Here is a 16,473-nt window from a genome sequence, read left to right on the forward strand (position 1 = left end):
CTGGCCAAGCCCCCCTCTATAAATAGCGGACGCCATCTTGCCTCACTCGTCCTGCTTGCGACTTACTGACTGATAGTACTGAGAGACTGCTCCAGTGCTTTTTGTCTGTGTGCAAGTGCATTTCTATTGTTCTAAACCAAGCGTTTTTACACTCCAACACTTGATATTGAACTGTATTGCTTTGTATTGTAGATAGATTGTATTTTAGGCAGTTTAGTTTGTGTGATTACTAGGGACTAGGGAGGGAGACAGTCTGTCACTGGTGCTGCTGCAGCCAGCAGCTAGGCCCTGTGCCTAGGCAAGGCAGCCTGCCCTGCTCTGTGCTCTAGTCTCTACCTTACCCGTGCTCTCACCTGTCCTACTCTACTCCTGTACTACTACTTCTGTGTTAGATAGATTATTGTACTATTTTGTAGTTAGCAAGGCCCAGCTTTACTGCTATACCTGTCCTGTTGTATCTGCTCTCTGTAATCTAGTCACACCTGTTCTATTATTTAGCTAGATTCTTCTATTGTTTAGTTAGTAGTACTGTAGTGTACTGTACTCTAGCCTGTGTATAGGGACCGTCCGTCACCGCGTTACCTAGGGTCTTTGTGTGCGCAGTGCACATCTGCGCTGTCCGCACCCTCTCATTAGTGCTACACCCGTCCTATTGTTTATGTATTACTTCTATTGTGTATTCGCTGAATTGTACTGTAGTCTCTGTATAGGGACACCGTCAGTCAGCGTCAGCTAGGGTCTTTGTGTGCGCAGTGCAAATCTGCGCTGTCCGCACCCTCTCGTTAGTGCTACACCCGTACTATTGTTTATATATTACTTCTATTGTCTATTCGCTGAATTGTACTGTAGTCTGTGTATAGGGACACCGTCAGTCAGCGTCAGCTAGGGTCTTTGTGTGCGCAGTGCACGTCTGCGCTGTCCGCACCCTCTCATTAGTGCTACACCCATCCTATTTTTTTCTACTACTTCTATTGTGTATTTGCTGACTTGTACTGTACTGTAGTCTGTGTATAGGGACACCGTCAGTCAGCGTCAGCTAGGGTCTTTGTGTGCGCAGTGCGCACTCTCTCGTTAGCGCTACACCGATCTCTACTGTAGAGTACACCTGTCCGTCACCTCACACACACCCCACCACCAGTCCCACCCCATTAAATTACCCCACTTGTCCCACCCGCGTTTACATACATAAGTTTTTTTTTTCATTTGTATAATATTAAAAATATACGACGTCTGGCACTCGCAGCCGCGGTTTGGGCAGGGGCAGCAAGGGCAGCAAGGGCATCGCCAAGAGAGGAGGTCGTGGGCGTGGCAGCTGCGCCACCACCACCATGCACAGTTCTGCATCTGCACCAGTGGCTATTCCGCCATTAGCCACTGGCCGTGGACGCCTTGGTCGCCCAACAGCTGGGAGTCACGCTGCAGAGACACAGCAGCAGCAGCAGCGTGTGGCGCAGATGTTCCTCCCACCACCAAGTCATAGCCGTCCTATTGAGAAGAAGGACGCAGACGCTGTGGTGGAACTGATGGTGGATGAGCAGGCCACCATTAGCTCAGGAACCGAGTCCTCCACCCCCGCCACCACTCCTGTTCGCAAGAGCAGCAGCAGCCGGCCAGCACTGCATGGGGGGGAGGAGGAGGAGTGCAGTTCTCCAGCCCCAGCGGGCAACACCAGCACCCTGTCACTCAGCAGCACCCACTTGTTATCCCCAAGCACAGCGGGGCTATGGAGTGCTGTTGCGGCAGAATTGGAGGAGGAAGGAATGCTGATGGGCACTTTGGGGGATGATGCTTTGGACAGTCAGACAGTGGTGACTGTCCATCCGCCCATGCATGCAGAAGGGGAGTTTGGGGGATTCCAGCAGGACATGTTTGCGGAGGGGGAGGATGATGATGACAGGGTGAAGGACAGAGACTGGGTGCCAGGTCCCGGGAGTGGGGATGTCATCAGCTCTGAGGAGGAGGAGGAGGATGCGTCTGTGGGCCTTGCTAGAAGGATCAGCATTGCAGGTATGGGCAGGATCACAAGTGGCAGCAGGACCTTCCAGCCGAAAGGGGCAACTTCACTTCCCCAATATGGAATTTTTTCACCTTGCCATATGTGGAGTGCAAGTATGCCACCTGCAACCAGTGCCGCAAGCAGCTCAGCAGAGGGAAGGAGCCCTCTGCGTTTGGCACCACCTCTCTGGTCAACCATCTTGCAGAGAAACACTTTCATGAGCATGAGGAGTTTGTGAAGTTGAAGGAAGCTGGCAGTGGCAGTGGCAGACCCGCCACCATTGCGAAGCCGTCGGCAGCAGCCACCCGCCCTCCTCCACCTCCTCCAGCAGCACCAGCAGGAGTGCGTCAGCAACGCACTGCTCCTCCTCCCTCTGCAACTCCTGCCGCCGACACTGAGGCCTGTTCTGGCAGCCAGTCCTCAGTGGCCTCCTCTGCTCGCTCCACTGATTCCCGTGCCAGCAAAAGGCGTCGCCAGACCCTGCTCAACGACACCTTCCAGGGGGTGGTCAGGGTTCTGCCTCCCAGCAGCCGTCGCGTGCGTCAGCTGAACGGCTTGCTGGCACGGGCCATGTGCTCCCAAATCCTGCCTTATTCCCTTGTGCAGGAGGGGAGCGACATACGTGCGCTCCTGATGTGTGCAGCCCCCGATTGGCCAATCCCCAGCCGACATTATTTCGCACGCACGGCCATCCCTGCACTTCACCGCTCTGTGATGGCCAATGTCGGGAGAGGACTGGATCACGCGGTGGGTCAACGGGTCCACGTCACCATGGACTCGTGGAGCAGCCGGTTTGGGACAGGCCGCTATCTGTCCTTCACCACGCATTGGGTCAGCTTGGTGGAAGGGGGTGAGGAGGGGGGAGCAGCATCGGGCACTGTCAGAGCAGCAGCACCAACAACGCAGTGGGTGGTGCCACCATGCAGGGTCAGCGGAACAGCAGCAGGTTCCTCTGATCCGCTTCCATCCTCCGGCACACCAGCCCAAACCCCCCCACCTCAGCAGCAGCCTGAAGCCCCTCCACTGCCAAGCGCTGCTGGAATTGGTCAGCCTGGGGAAGACCAAACTGACGGCGAACCACGTCCTGGCCAAACTCCGAGAGCAGGAGAGGAATTGGCTGACCCCCAGAGGCCTCAGAGTCGGAGAGGTGGTGTCCGACAATGGGGCAAACCTTGTTGCTGCCATCAACAAGGGAGACCTGACCCACATCCCCTGCCTGGCGCACGTCCTAAACCTGGTAGTTCAAAAGTTCCTGCGGACCTACCAGGGGATGGACCGACTCCTTGAGGCGGCAAGGAAGGTTGTGCGTCATTTCCGGCACTCGCCTGCAGCCGTGGCGAGCCTGGAAGAGGTGCAGAAGGAGCTGCACCTGCCACAGCACCGGCTCATGCTCGATGTTCCAACTCACTGGAACTCCACCCTGGCGATGTTGGAGCGTCTGGTTGAACAGAGGCAGGCTGTCAGCCAGTACGTTGCACGAGCAACAGTTGCCTCCCTCACTGCAACTGGGCGTGCCGCCACCAACCTCCCGTCCATCATCTCCACGGAGGACTGGGGGCATATGCAGCAGGTGTGCTCAGTCCTGGCACCCTTCCTGCAGGCCACCAACATGGTGAGCAGGGACCATGCAATGGTGTGCGAGTGGGTCCCCTTGGTGTGTGTGCTGGACAGGGCCCTGTATGCACTGCTGGAAGAGGGAGCGGCAGCCTTGGACCAGCAGGAGCTGCAGGCAGCTTCACAGGCCACCTCTGAGGAGGAGGGCTTGGAGTTGGTGGAGGTCCCTGACCTTGCTGCTGATGAGGGGGAGCAGCAGAGCGCTGCTGGACTGGTGCGGGGGTGGAGAGAGGATGAGGTGGAGGGGGCAGAGGAAGAGGAGGACAGCACTGTCGGCTCTGGGGATGCTGATGATGTGCCAGCAGATGTGGCCAGACTCTTCCCAATGGCAGCGCACATGCTGAGGTGCCTGCGCAAGGACCCAAGGGTCATCCAGATAAAGAAGAGGGAGGACATCTGGATCTGCATGATGCTGGACCCACGTCTGAAGGGAAAGCTCAGCCAGTTCCTGCCTGCAGGAGGAGACCGTGCGCAACAAATGAGGGATTTGCAGCTGTCCCTTGTTGAGCGCTTGCAGGAAGCCTTCCCTGAGCCATCCACCCCCACTGTCCAGCCAGCACAGAGGCAGCAGCAGGTGCCTGCATCCACCAGCAGCAAGCGCACACGCATCACAGACCTGCTGTCTCTGACCAACGAGCTCTACATGAGTGTAGAGCTGCCAGGGACTAGAGAGGAGGTGCATGCAGCAGCATCCTTCTCCTCCAGTCACAGACAGCGCTTGACCCGCATGGTGGCTGACTACATGGGGTTCTTCAGCGGGCTTGACAGCGTTTCCCCTGTTGATCCCCTGGAGTATTGAGTCAAGCACCTGCCGATCTGGAGCGAGCTTGCGCAGTGGAAGTGCTCTCCTGCCCCCCTTCCAGCGTACTGTCAGAGCGTTGCTTCAGTGCAGCCGGTGGAGTCATTACTGAGAAGCAATATCGTCTGTCTCACAAGTCTGTGGACAGACTGACGTTTCTCAAAATGAACCAGGCTTGGGTGGAAGGCGAATTCCTGGCCCCTGTTGTCGGCGAGAGGGGGACATGAAGTGGCGCACACACACATTACACCTGCTGCTGCTGTATTTCTTCCTGCTGTCTGTGTGTCTCCACTGCCAGGGAACACATTACAAGGTGCTGCTGCCCATGCGCCACCAGCTATTACGCTCAACAATAGCTGCATTATTTTGAAAAAAAAAATTGTAATCAATGTAGAGGAGTCCGGGTTGAAAACTGTGCTGTCCCAATTGTGTATTGGACACAATGTGGGCTTCACGACCGCTGTCTGGAACCTCATGCTGTTCATTTACGGCCCTGGAACCACCGCTAGGACCCAGGGCCTATTATGTCTCGCTGCCTGCTCTCCTGCCTGCTGCCAAATGCCAGTCTGCCACACACTTATCCTCCTCACGCTGCCTGCTGTTATATTTCCTCCTGCTGTCTGTGTCTCCTCTCCACTGCCAGGGAACACATTACAAGGTGCTGCTGCCCATGCGCCACCAGCTATTACACTCAACAATAGCTGCATTATTTTGAAAAAAAAATTGTAATTAATTTAGAGGTGTCCGGGTTGAAAACTGTGCTGTCCCAATTGTGTATTGGACACAATGTGGGCTTCACGACCGCTGTCTGGAACCTCATGCTGTTCATTTACGGCCTTGGAACCACCGCTAGGACCCAGGGCCTATTATGTCTCGCTGCCTGCCCTCCTGCCTGCTGCCAAATGCCAGTCTGCCACACACTTATCCTCCTCACGCTGCCTGCTGTTATATTTCCTCCTGCTGTCTGTGTCTCCTCTCCACTGCCAGGGAACACATTACAAGGTGCTGCTGCCCATGCACCACCAGCTATTACGCTCAAAAATAGCTGCCTCCTGCCTGCATCAATTTGAAAAAAAAAATTGTACTTAATTTAGAGGTGTCCAAGACACATAATATAATGATAGAGAAGAAGATGATATAGAAGAAGAAGATATAGAAGAAGAAGACGAAGAAGAAGATATAGAAAACAAAGAAGAAGAAGATATAGAAGAAGAAGAAGAAGAAGAAGAAGAAGAAGAAGAAGAAGAAGAAGAAGAAGAAGAAGAAGAAGAAGAAGAAGAAGAAGAAGAAGAAGAAGAAGAAGAAGAAGAAGAAGAAGAAGAAGAAGAAGAAGAAGAAGAAGATATAGAAGAAGAAGATATAGAAGAAGAAGAAGAAGAAGAAGAAGAAGAAGAAGAAGAAGAAGAAGAAGAAGAAGAAGAAGAAGAAGAAGAAGAAGAAGAAGAAGAAGAAGAAGAAGAAGAAGAAGAAGGAGAAGGAGAAGGAGAAGATATAGAAGAAGGAGAAGATATAGAAGAAGAAGATATAGAAGAAGATCTAGAAGAAGAAGAAGAAGAAGATATAGAAGAAGATCTAGAAGAAGAAGAAGAAGAAGATATAGAAGAAGATCTAGAAGAAGAAGAAGAAGATATAGAAGAAGAAGAATATATAGAAGAAGAAGATATAGAAGAAGAAGATATAGAAGAAGAAGAAGAAGAAGAAGAAGAAGAACAAGGAGAAGAAGAAGAAGAAGAAGATATAGAAGAAGAAGAAGATATAGAAGAAGAAGAAGATATAGAAGAAGATATAGAAGAAGAAGATGAAGATGACGTAAATGAAGACTTCCAACAACCATTTTGGACACACCTTCTCATGCCAACACTTTTCATGAAGTTAATTTACTATTTTTGATACCTTTTTTAATAACTACTACATCACCACATAATCACTTGAAGTTCTTCTTCATAAAAAAAGGTGGTTTCATGGATCATTGACCTCCAATACAAGTTTTAAAAGCTATTTAAGGCCAGCTCGAATATTTTACTCGAATATAGACTCGGATAGTGACGTCGGATATCCGAGGTCAAATCGGATATTCGATTAACTCGAATATCAAACTTCGAGTGAATTCGGATAGTTTACTATCCGAATTCGACCAAACTCGAATAGGATAATGAGGTATCCGAGCAACACTAGTAGTAGGTTTTATGCTGTAAAGAATCTTTTAGAGCAAATAAAAAATGCTGAAATTCATACCATTATAATCGCTAGCAGCCAGGGGCATAACTAGTAGAGGGCACAGAACTGTGGGGGGCCCCCAACTACTAATTTGCCTGTCCTCTGATACAGGTTACTATATTTCAGATCAGGGGCCATATGCAATTCACTTTTTCACCTGACTTTTCTCCAGGAGATAATTTTTCATCTCTGATTTAAAATAACTTTTCAGCACTTTTCAACTAAAAAGTACTAAAATGTTGGTGAAATAGTACTATCAAAATTATTTTGAGTATGCTCTTGCTTTCTGGTGGCTTAAAAGGCAATTTATTGACACGTTTAAAAATATCACCTAGGAGAAAACTCAGGTGAAAAAAAGTAAATTGCATATGGGCCCTGGTGTTTCGTGGCTACACTTGTTATGGGTGTGAAGATCATCATGGTCACACTTGTTTTATGACCCTTGGGAGATGGGCCCCCAGGCTGAGTCCCTTTTTAGAGAGCTTAAAAAAAAGTTGTCACTAAAGGTGCCTTGACCTTTTCAGAAACCCCCACCTTGATCCAGCATGACCCAGGCAAGGGTTGCCACCTAATAGTAGACAATGTTTCAATCCAGGATAGGTTTGTAGGACCACTTATGTACTCTGATGAACTGCAGCCCATGAAAATATTAGTAAATCAAGTCAATTGTGTCTAAATGGTGGTTGATTTTATAGCACGGAATGGATTTGTCATTCCCAATCCTACGATTAAGCTTGAAAAATGGCTGAATTTTCATTTTTGCCTGCAAAGCATGTATAAAAAGCAGATATAAAAAAAAAATTAAGAAATCCTGAAATCATTATACCGAATAAAATAAGTTAACATATGATTTTTGTTGTGAAAGGAGCCTTTTTTTTTTAAAATATATCCAAGCGAGCCCAAAACACAACACATTAAAAAGGTATCCAAGCTTTTCAAATGATTTCTTAGGCAGAAGCAATTGCTTTGCTAACCAGTCATTTGTAATGCACCATTCAGATCTTGGCTTAGTAACCCTGTTTCTGCTCCAGACTTACAGCACTCACTAGGCATTTGGAATGCATTCTGAGTGACTCTTTTGGATCATTTATGCATGAGTTGTAAGCTGTGTTTTCTGCAAATATAATGGATAAAAGATCGATCTAACAAGGCCACTTCCTATATAACAGTCTGTTGCTCAGTGCTACCCTATACATGTCATCCTCCAAAGCCATCATGTTCAGTTCACTCATTTTATTTTTAAAGTCAGCACAACTTAGCAGGTACGGTTGTAGTCACACAGACACACAGTCCATCCAGTTATAAAGGGGTTCAGTCATTTCTTTTTGTGTGACTTAGTTGTCACAATAAGTTATTGTTGACTTAACAAAAAGTAAATGTGCATACTATTGTTGATTTCTTCATGCAGACTAATCAGTTATAAAGGGAGTTTGAACTTGTAATATAAAGCTATTGTTAATATTTACATAAAAGTGCACAGCTCTTGGTGGTCATCCTGTAGTTCTTCTGACACACTGAACACTTAAAGGGAATCTGAAGTGAAAATACAATTATGATATGATGATTTGTATGTGTAGTACAGCTAAGAAATAAAACATTAGCAGCAGAGATATGAGTCTAATATTGTTTCCATTGCAGGAAGAGTTAAAGTGAACCTCTAGACTAAAAATCGACTCAGCAGCACTGAAAAGGCCTAGTGTTTCTTTAACAGTTTCACAGCATCAGAACTTTGTTTCTCTTATACAAGCCTCATTTTTAGCTGCACAGAAGAAAACTGCCCGGGCTTTTTTCCCCTGATGCTGTGCAAAGCATGATGGGATTTCTGATGTTGTTCTCATTCTGCTGTTTTGGTGCAATTTTTTTTTTTTTTACATTTTGAATTTGACATTTGAAGCCTAGCGCATGCAGCTGGGAGGGGTTATCAGGACAAAGGACAGTTGGAACTGTGTCTTATGCTCCTTGTCACCTCCTTTCAACCAAAAAGATGGCTGCCCCTATGACAAAGATGGCAGCCCCCATGAATCACAAACATTTGCCTGTTCTTTTAAAACCGGGTGGGTTAAAAATTATATTACCTATCTATTCTAATTAACATAACTAATGTAACTTAATGACAGTATGTTTGTTTAGGCTGACGTTCCCCTTTAAGAAACTTCAGTTGTTATCTATGTAAAAGAGCTTATCTGAGCTCCACAACTTTCAAAGTCGCAGAGAGCCCTGTCTTCTGTAGCTTATTATCTCAAGTGTCTGTCACTGTATTTTGTTTTTTTTCTGCAGAGTAAAGTTAAAAAGTTCTCTAGAATGCTCTGTGCAATCATTTAGAATGCTGAATGCTGAGTGCAGGGTGTAAATTGCAAATATTGGAGAATGATGCAATAAAAAAACTATATAACTGAAAATAAAAATATGAGACTATTTTCCTTGCTAGTAATGCTCTATTAATTATCTGTACTACACATACAATTCATTATATCGTAATTTTTTTTTTCACTTCAGTGTCACTTTAACATGCATTTTTTGCAGTCACACAAAAAGAAGGACACAGTGGTGATAAGTGGACAGGGGAAAATTAGTTCCCAGTCAACTCCAGCATAACCAGTCTCTTACTGAACCTGCAAGAGGCAAACCAGATACCAAATACTGCCCCAACCACAATCTTCTCTGTGCACACAACCTCCTTCTGTCATCCTCTAGAATCACCTCATTGCATTCACATACACAATATTCTCCTCTGTAATCACTTTCTAAAACTCACCTGTCTCTCCAACCTTTGTATTCTTTAAGCACTCCCACATACACTGTAACTTAGGTCATGTCCTTAAAGTTGTGTTCCTGTCTAAATATAACCTAAAAACGCACTGCCTCTCGATATACATATAGTATACTACCCCCACCTCTTGTTTCCTCCCTATTCCTTTTGATTGTAAGCTCGCATGTGCAGGGCTCTCTCACCCTTTTGTGTCTTGGAATTTGCTATACATTTTGTTCATCATGTTTCATTTGTAACTGTAATTACTATGTCTACCCTTCTGTATTATGTACCAAGGTCTATATTTTGTGTGTGCCACTGACTGTATTATTATGTACCTAGGTTTTTTTCTTTTTACTCTGTTCAGCACCACAGAATATGTTGGTGCTTTATAAATTACTTAAAATAGTAACCATACCAGCCGTTCCCCATGCATGCTGTTGACTGCCTATTACAACCACAACATGTTCACAATGTAGTAGTGTGGAGAACTTGGCATGGTTAAACTTAGTCCACTTCCTCCAACTCTACCTATGCCTCCTCTTCTATATCCTCCTCTGTAGGGTCCTTTACTATTTTAAACTGCTTTTAGATGCTTTTATATCACACCAGGGCGCCTCTTATACCCTTATTGTGCTACTATACCCCCTTACCTCACCCGTTTGAGGGGTGGAGACAGATCACACGTTGCCTCGACCACGGTGGACATCTGTCCCCTTTCTTTTACCATGGAGAGCGACCGCATCCAGGTCCCTAGGGACCACCCCGAATGTCAGGTTTGTTGTCTCCACCTGCTTCCTGTGGTTGGTTGCCCCTCTGCAACCCACCTTCGTGAGTAGTGTCTTACTTTTATAACGTTCTATTGTTTTTGACATACTACACCATTGGGCTCCCACTTTTGTCTCCTGTATTTTTTCACTAGAGGGTGTTTTTGACACCCACATCCCACTACATCTCCACATCTAGCAGAAATGGTTGTATTGTGAGTGTGGAATACTAAATGTGCATGGGACAAGTCTAAACAATGCAGACACCCACAGGCCATCCTAGCTCAGTGACAAAGATTGAATGGCTGGGATGCATGTTCCCAGCCAACCATTACTTTTCCCCTGAGGCTAGGTTTGTATTGTCTGTGTGAGAAATGTACCTGTCCATAACAAGTGAGGAGAATAATGTGGAAGCCACATCAGAAATTAGTTTAAGGTAAACTTTTTAATAACTCTCATGTACTCTCTGAAAAAAAAAGCAAAAAAAAGGACATGTAACCACACTCTGCAGGATGTTTTGACAGTCAACAGTTTACCTCTGGTACTGAGTCAGCAGCTGCCTGCCCAACAGTTATTTTGTCTAAGGGCGGGTTTCCACTTGCAAGGTGATGCGAGTGTGACTACGCAGCCGCATCGCATCACTTCCGCCGTCAGACGCTTCACTTCCACATCTCCGATGCGGAAGTGTTTTGAGAAGATAAGACGCGGCTACGGGCGGATGCTGCAGATTATCGGATCGCACCGCACCGCTCCGCACACCATGCACACAGTGGAAACTGTTCCACTGGTGTGCATGTGTTTTAGCACACCTGCGGTGTAGCCGCATCGCACTGCTCCTAGTGGAAACGAGCCCTTAGGAACATCAGTGAGACCAGGATGGCAGTTACTGGACATTGTTTTAGTATCAAAAAGGTGATAACTTTTTAAGGTGGCTTAAAGAAAACCTAAACTGAAAATGAAAAGTCAAAATAAACATAAACACGTCATATTTACCTCCTGTGTAGTCTACTCCTCAATCTCCTTCTCCTCTCCTGCGTTCGGTTTGTCCACTGCGATCAATGGAATTCTCTGTCCTCCATTTTGGAAATGGCCATTAACCCATAAGAGCTTCCTGGTCAGCAAACTGTTAAACTGTAATATTGCCAACTTGAGCCATAGGGAAACATGGACATTACCTTGCACATTCATTTGTAACTGACAGCAGCTGATATATAACTGAGAGCAACTGGTATTTTTCAGTTCTGACAAAATATTGTCAGATCCGGAAGGGATCACTGTAAGAAGAAAATGGTGAGCTTCTGAGAGGAACTGACAGTGAGGTTAGTATGTAATATTCATTTGCAGGTACATCATGTGTTTATTTTAAATAATTTTACTCAATTCAGGTTCCCTTTAACTACTTACCGCACCATGGGCGGTATATCTACATCCCGCAGGACTTCACCTGAAGTCCCAGGAACGTAGATATTAGTCTATCGTCGCGATCGCCGCAGTGCCTGCTTCCGTCGGCTCCCGCAAAGCTTTTCATTGTGATCCATTAGTATACAGATTAGTGAAAGAGGACACAGTTCTTATTCACTGATCTAAGTGCCTGATATCAATAAATACCGGCATCCATGAGATGTCGGCATTCATTGTCAAAAAACAATGTATTGCGTGCATGCGTTACTTCCTGTAACGCGTGTATGCCGTCTAAAGCTAAATAAAAATAAAGTTTGGGGGACATCTAGTGGCTAAAAAGTAAAATTACACCTTAAAACTTCAATGCTATTTTAAATACATTTAAAATAGCATTGATTAACTTCTTACCTCCCCTCCCCTAGCTACCCAAATAAAACCTTTAATTTAAAAAAATAAAAAAGAGACATTAAAACAAAATTACATAAATAGTAACTTACGTACTAAACTTTTTTAATATGCATGTCAAGAGTGTATATTACTGTATTTGTTTTTTGTTTTTCAAAAAAGTGCTTGTAATTAGTGATGGACGCAAAACTAAAAAAATATAATCGCCATACATTGTGATAGGAACATAATAACTGGGACAAATGCAGAAATAAAATACGTAAATTACAGTACCACATATTATTTTAAAAATATAATGGCTGAAAACGGAGAAAAAAATATTTTTTTCCATTTTTCCTTATTTTTCCTGATATAATGTATTTAGAATAAAATAATTTTTAACATAATGTACCACCCAAAGAAAGCCTACTTGATGGCGAAAAAAACAAGGTATAGATCATTTTGTTGTGATTAGTAGTGATTAGTGTTGGGCGAACAGTGTTCGCCACTGTTCGGGTTCTGCAGAACATCACCCTGTGATGTCCGGAGAGTGACGCGTTGAGGGAGGCCGGGCAGCGGGCGGTTCAGCGGTAGTACCCTTGTGGTACTTCCGCCCTTTCTCTGACCTCACGCCCGCTGCCCGGCCTCCCTCAACGCGTCACTCTCCGGACTCCTCCTCCTCACTCCACAGTGCCACTGCCAGGCCATCCACTACCACCGGTACTTTCCTTAAACTTTTGTATGGGGAAGCGGGCAGAGGGGGGAGCGCTAGCGGAGGGGGTGGGGGGAATTTCCGACCCCCCCCCCGCGATCGGGGCATGCTCCCCCCTTATGCCTGCGACCCCATAGGGCCCCCAAAAGCGGGATGTTCGGGGAGTTCGGGGTTCGGCCCGAACATGCCGAACATCGCGGTCATGTTTGGCGAACTTTCCCGAACATCCAGGTGTTCGCCCAACACTAGTAGTGATAAAGTTATTGGAGAAAGAAAGGGAGGAGTGCTGTAAAGTGAAAATTGCTCTGGTCCTAAAGGGGAAAAACCCCTCAGTTGTTTACTAGTTAAAGAGAACCAGAGATGGGTTCTAAGAATCCTAATAGCAGACAGAGGCTGGATGTGCATATAATCACCAGCCTCTGTTGCTATATACCGTCCCTCCAGGGCCCCCTGCGCTCTGCTCTGCCCCCCATAAATCACAGCCATGCTGTCGATACGCGGCGTGTCACCAGCCGACTGTTTACAATTGCCTATCACTCTCCGCCGCTCCCCTGCCTCCTCCATAGCTCCGGTCCCCGCCCGCCTCCCTTCCCTCCAATCAGCAGGAGGGAATCCTTTCCCTAAACCATGATGGTGAACAATGTTTGCCTTCAGGTCATTTGAGACTTTGTTTGAGACTTGAGCTACATTGGGGACACAAGAGACACAAGAGGAACATAATAATTGGTAGGAGAATTGGGGGAGAAGATCAAAAAGAAGACCCTGCACCTTGGATGCACCAGGTTTAGTATGTGTTTCACCTGGCTTTTGTCCTAAGTGCATCCTATGGTCTTATGGTGCGAAAAATATAGTATATAAAATAAAATGAAAAATTGAGATAGTGTTCCTTTAAATATCAAAACATTTTTATTAATGGATTGAAATACTAGCATATGCAACCTAATTTTATTTTTCTGGTGTTTCCCTTTAAATGTCTCTTGTGACTCCAAATAAAGAAGTACCAATCTTTCCACAAAACAGGCTATTTATTCATTTTGCGATTCTTTTAAATAAGCCAGCTTGTGTTTCCACTTTTCAAGCTCTTTGAATAAGGTTGGCTGGTAAATATAAAATATTGGTCCTGTTATTATTTGTGTGCAGTGTGCAGGAATAGTGGGGAATTTTACTCCTGACATTAAGTATACAGAGCAAGTTTTCTTCCCTTTCAGAAATCCTTTCAGGTAGGAGAGAACTTTCACCCTGTAACTCCGCTAATAGAATTTTTCCTGCGCCAACACTCAATTAGCATGATAAATAAGCAAGTCCTTTCTCTCTGGCCTGCAATATTTTGCTGACGTCAGCGTTAATGCGATTATTGTATTTTAGGCTGATTTAGAGACCTGAGCACTCTCCCAAAATATTAATAAGAGTGGGATGTTTGGTACGGAGAAGCAGCCGGCTGAAGAGTACTGATTAAGTACTTGTAAAAAGACAACTTAGCGTTGTTTCAGTTATTTGTATAATGCAAAGCTTAATGAATGCTGGTTATTTAGTGTCTTGTACACAGACCTGTACTGGCAGTAAGGAATGTCTTGGCTCTTTAGGCACATACACTTGCACAATGTTTATTGCTGGGAAGCACAATGGCGGAATGAATAGCTCTCTCGCCTTGCAGCGCAGAGTCCCTGGCTCAAATGCCAATCAGGACACAGGGTTTGTATGTTCTCCCCATGTATGTCTGGGTTTCCTCCAGGCACTCAGGTTTCCTCCCACATTCCCAAAACGTGCAGAGAAGTTGTCTTCCACTTAAAGGGAACCTAAACTGAGAAGTATCTGGATTTCTCCTTTTAAAATAATACCAGTTACCTGACTTGCCTGCTGATCCTGTGTCTCTAATACTTTCAGCCACAGCCCCTAAACAAGCATGCAGATCAGGTGCTCTGACTGAAGTCAGACTGGATTAGCTGCATGCTTGTTTCAGTTGTGTGATTCAGCCTCTACTGCAGCTAAAGAGATCAGCCGGACTGCCAGGCAACTGGTATTGTTTAAAAGGAAACATACATATCCCTCTCAGTTTAGGTTCCCTTTAAATCAGACATAGACTACGATGGGCATATGACTGAGGTAGGGATTAGATTGTGAGCTCCTGAGGGACAGTTAATGACAAAACTATATATACTTTGTAAAGTGCTGCTGAAGATGGCAGTAGAGTACCGGTTACCCGAAACTCAACTAACCAGAAGTTGCAACCAACCGGCACAAATTGCTGGCAGTACTTAAAGTGGTATAGGCCAATTTCTAAGGCTATGTAATGATCCGCTCAGCTGGCTGCACAGGCAGACAGCTGTTTGACCATTCCTTAAGTCTGTGGGATGCAGGTCTCTGGATAAGAGACCTGTCTTTGCTTTGCAAGCTTCAGACCTGCTCTGCTGAGGAATTTGCATATACTGATTATTCAAATTGCCTAGTTGTCTTCCTTGAAGGCTTGCAGCATAAATACCATGTGATCCCACAATCCTTTGCTGGTCATCATGGTTTGTTACTGTTGAAACACTCCTGGAGTGTCAGCCTTGCTATTGTTTGCTAAAGATTATCTTAGAGTATTCCTGGGGACTGCATTAGGCATTCCTCTAGTACAGGCAGGTTGTATTATTTGTATTGCCTGTTCCATCTTCTGTTTGTCCTTGCGATTGCACTGTCGCCAGCGGTTGGCGATGGTGAATCGTTTGTTCCAGAACCTGGATCACACTTGCTCTGGCGGAAAGAGCAGTGGATCCTACTAAGCTCTGTTTCTGTACTTGGATCACACTTGCTCTGGCGGTAAGAGCAGAGGATCCTGCTAACTCTGTTTCCCTACTTGGTTCACACTCGCTCTGGCGGAAAGAGCAGTGGATCCTTCCTGTCCTGTCCCTGAACCTAGATCGCACTCGCTCTGGCGGAAGAGTGGTGGATCTTATCTGACCTATTCCTGTTTCTGTTCGTTTGTCTGTCTGAATCGCACTCGCGCTAGCGGTAGCAGCGGTGGTTCCTTTTGAACTCTGTCTGGGAGTGTAGGCCAGAGCTGCGGTTGCTGCTGGCTGCTCCTTCTCTCTGTCTCGTCTGATACGAACGCTTGCTGTAGGCTCGGTGGGGTAACCGTTAAGCAAGCGTTCGCGTTCTCTGTTTCGTGTTCGTGTGGCGTTGGTTAGTTAGGGTAGCGTGCTTGTCTCTGTTGCGCTTAGCGTGTGGAGACCGCACCATAAACACGTTCGCTGTTGCGAATGAGTGCGGTGTTCGCGTTTAGCTAGTGTTTGTTATTTTCCTTATCTTCTCATTGTTGTTTGCTGTGCCTTTGCTACTCTCGTGCTCTGGCTTGCTCACTCTTGTGTCACTTCTGGCAATCGCCTCTCTCGCGATTGCGTTCCTACTTTGTTTCTACTGTTGTGTGTTCACCGTCGCGGGTTGGCGACTAGATTGGTGCACACACATACACCCTGTCTCTGTGCTCATTCTCTTTAAGGGCTATCTTGCCCTGCATTGTTTCCCTTTGTACAATTCCTATCTGGCATCTGTGGCTGTGCAGCGGATCTGTTCCTCTGCACTCCATGGCTCCATCTGCCGGCAGGAATTCCCCTCTACAGGTGCATTGCACCTTTTGCTGGGTTCTCTCAGATTACACGCTTGTGGATGATTTCTGCAGTGTCAGCGCGCATCCTGTGCGCTGACCACAGAAAGAATTCCACAATTGTTACAGGCTATTTGTAAGTTCTGCTGTGCTTAAAGGGAATCTGAAGTGAAAATAAACTTACGATATAATGAATTGTATGCGTAGTACAGCTAAGAAATAAAACATTAGCAGCACAGATATGAGTCTGA

This window comes from Hyperolius riggenbachi, chromosome 3 (genome assembly GCF_040937935.1).
Source record: "Hyperolius riggenbachi isolate aHypRig1 chromosome 3, aHypRig1.pri, whole genome shotgun sequence".
Lineage (NCBI taxonomy): Eukaryota > Metazoa > Chordata > Amphibia > Anura > Hyperoliidae > Hyperolius > Hyperolius riggenbachi.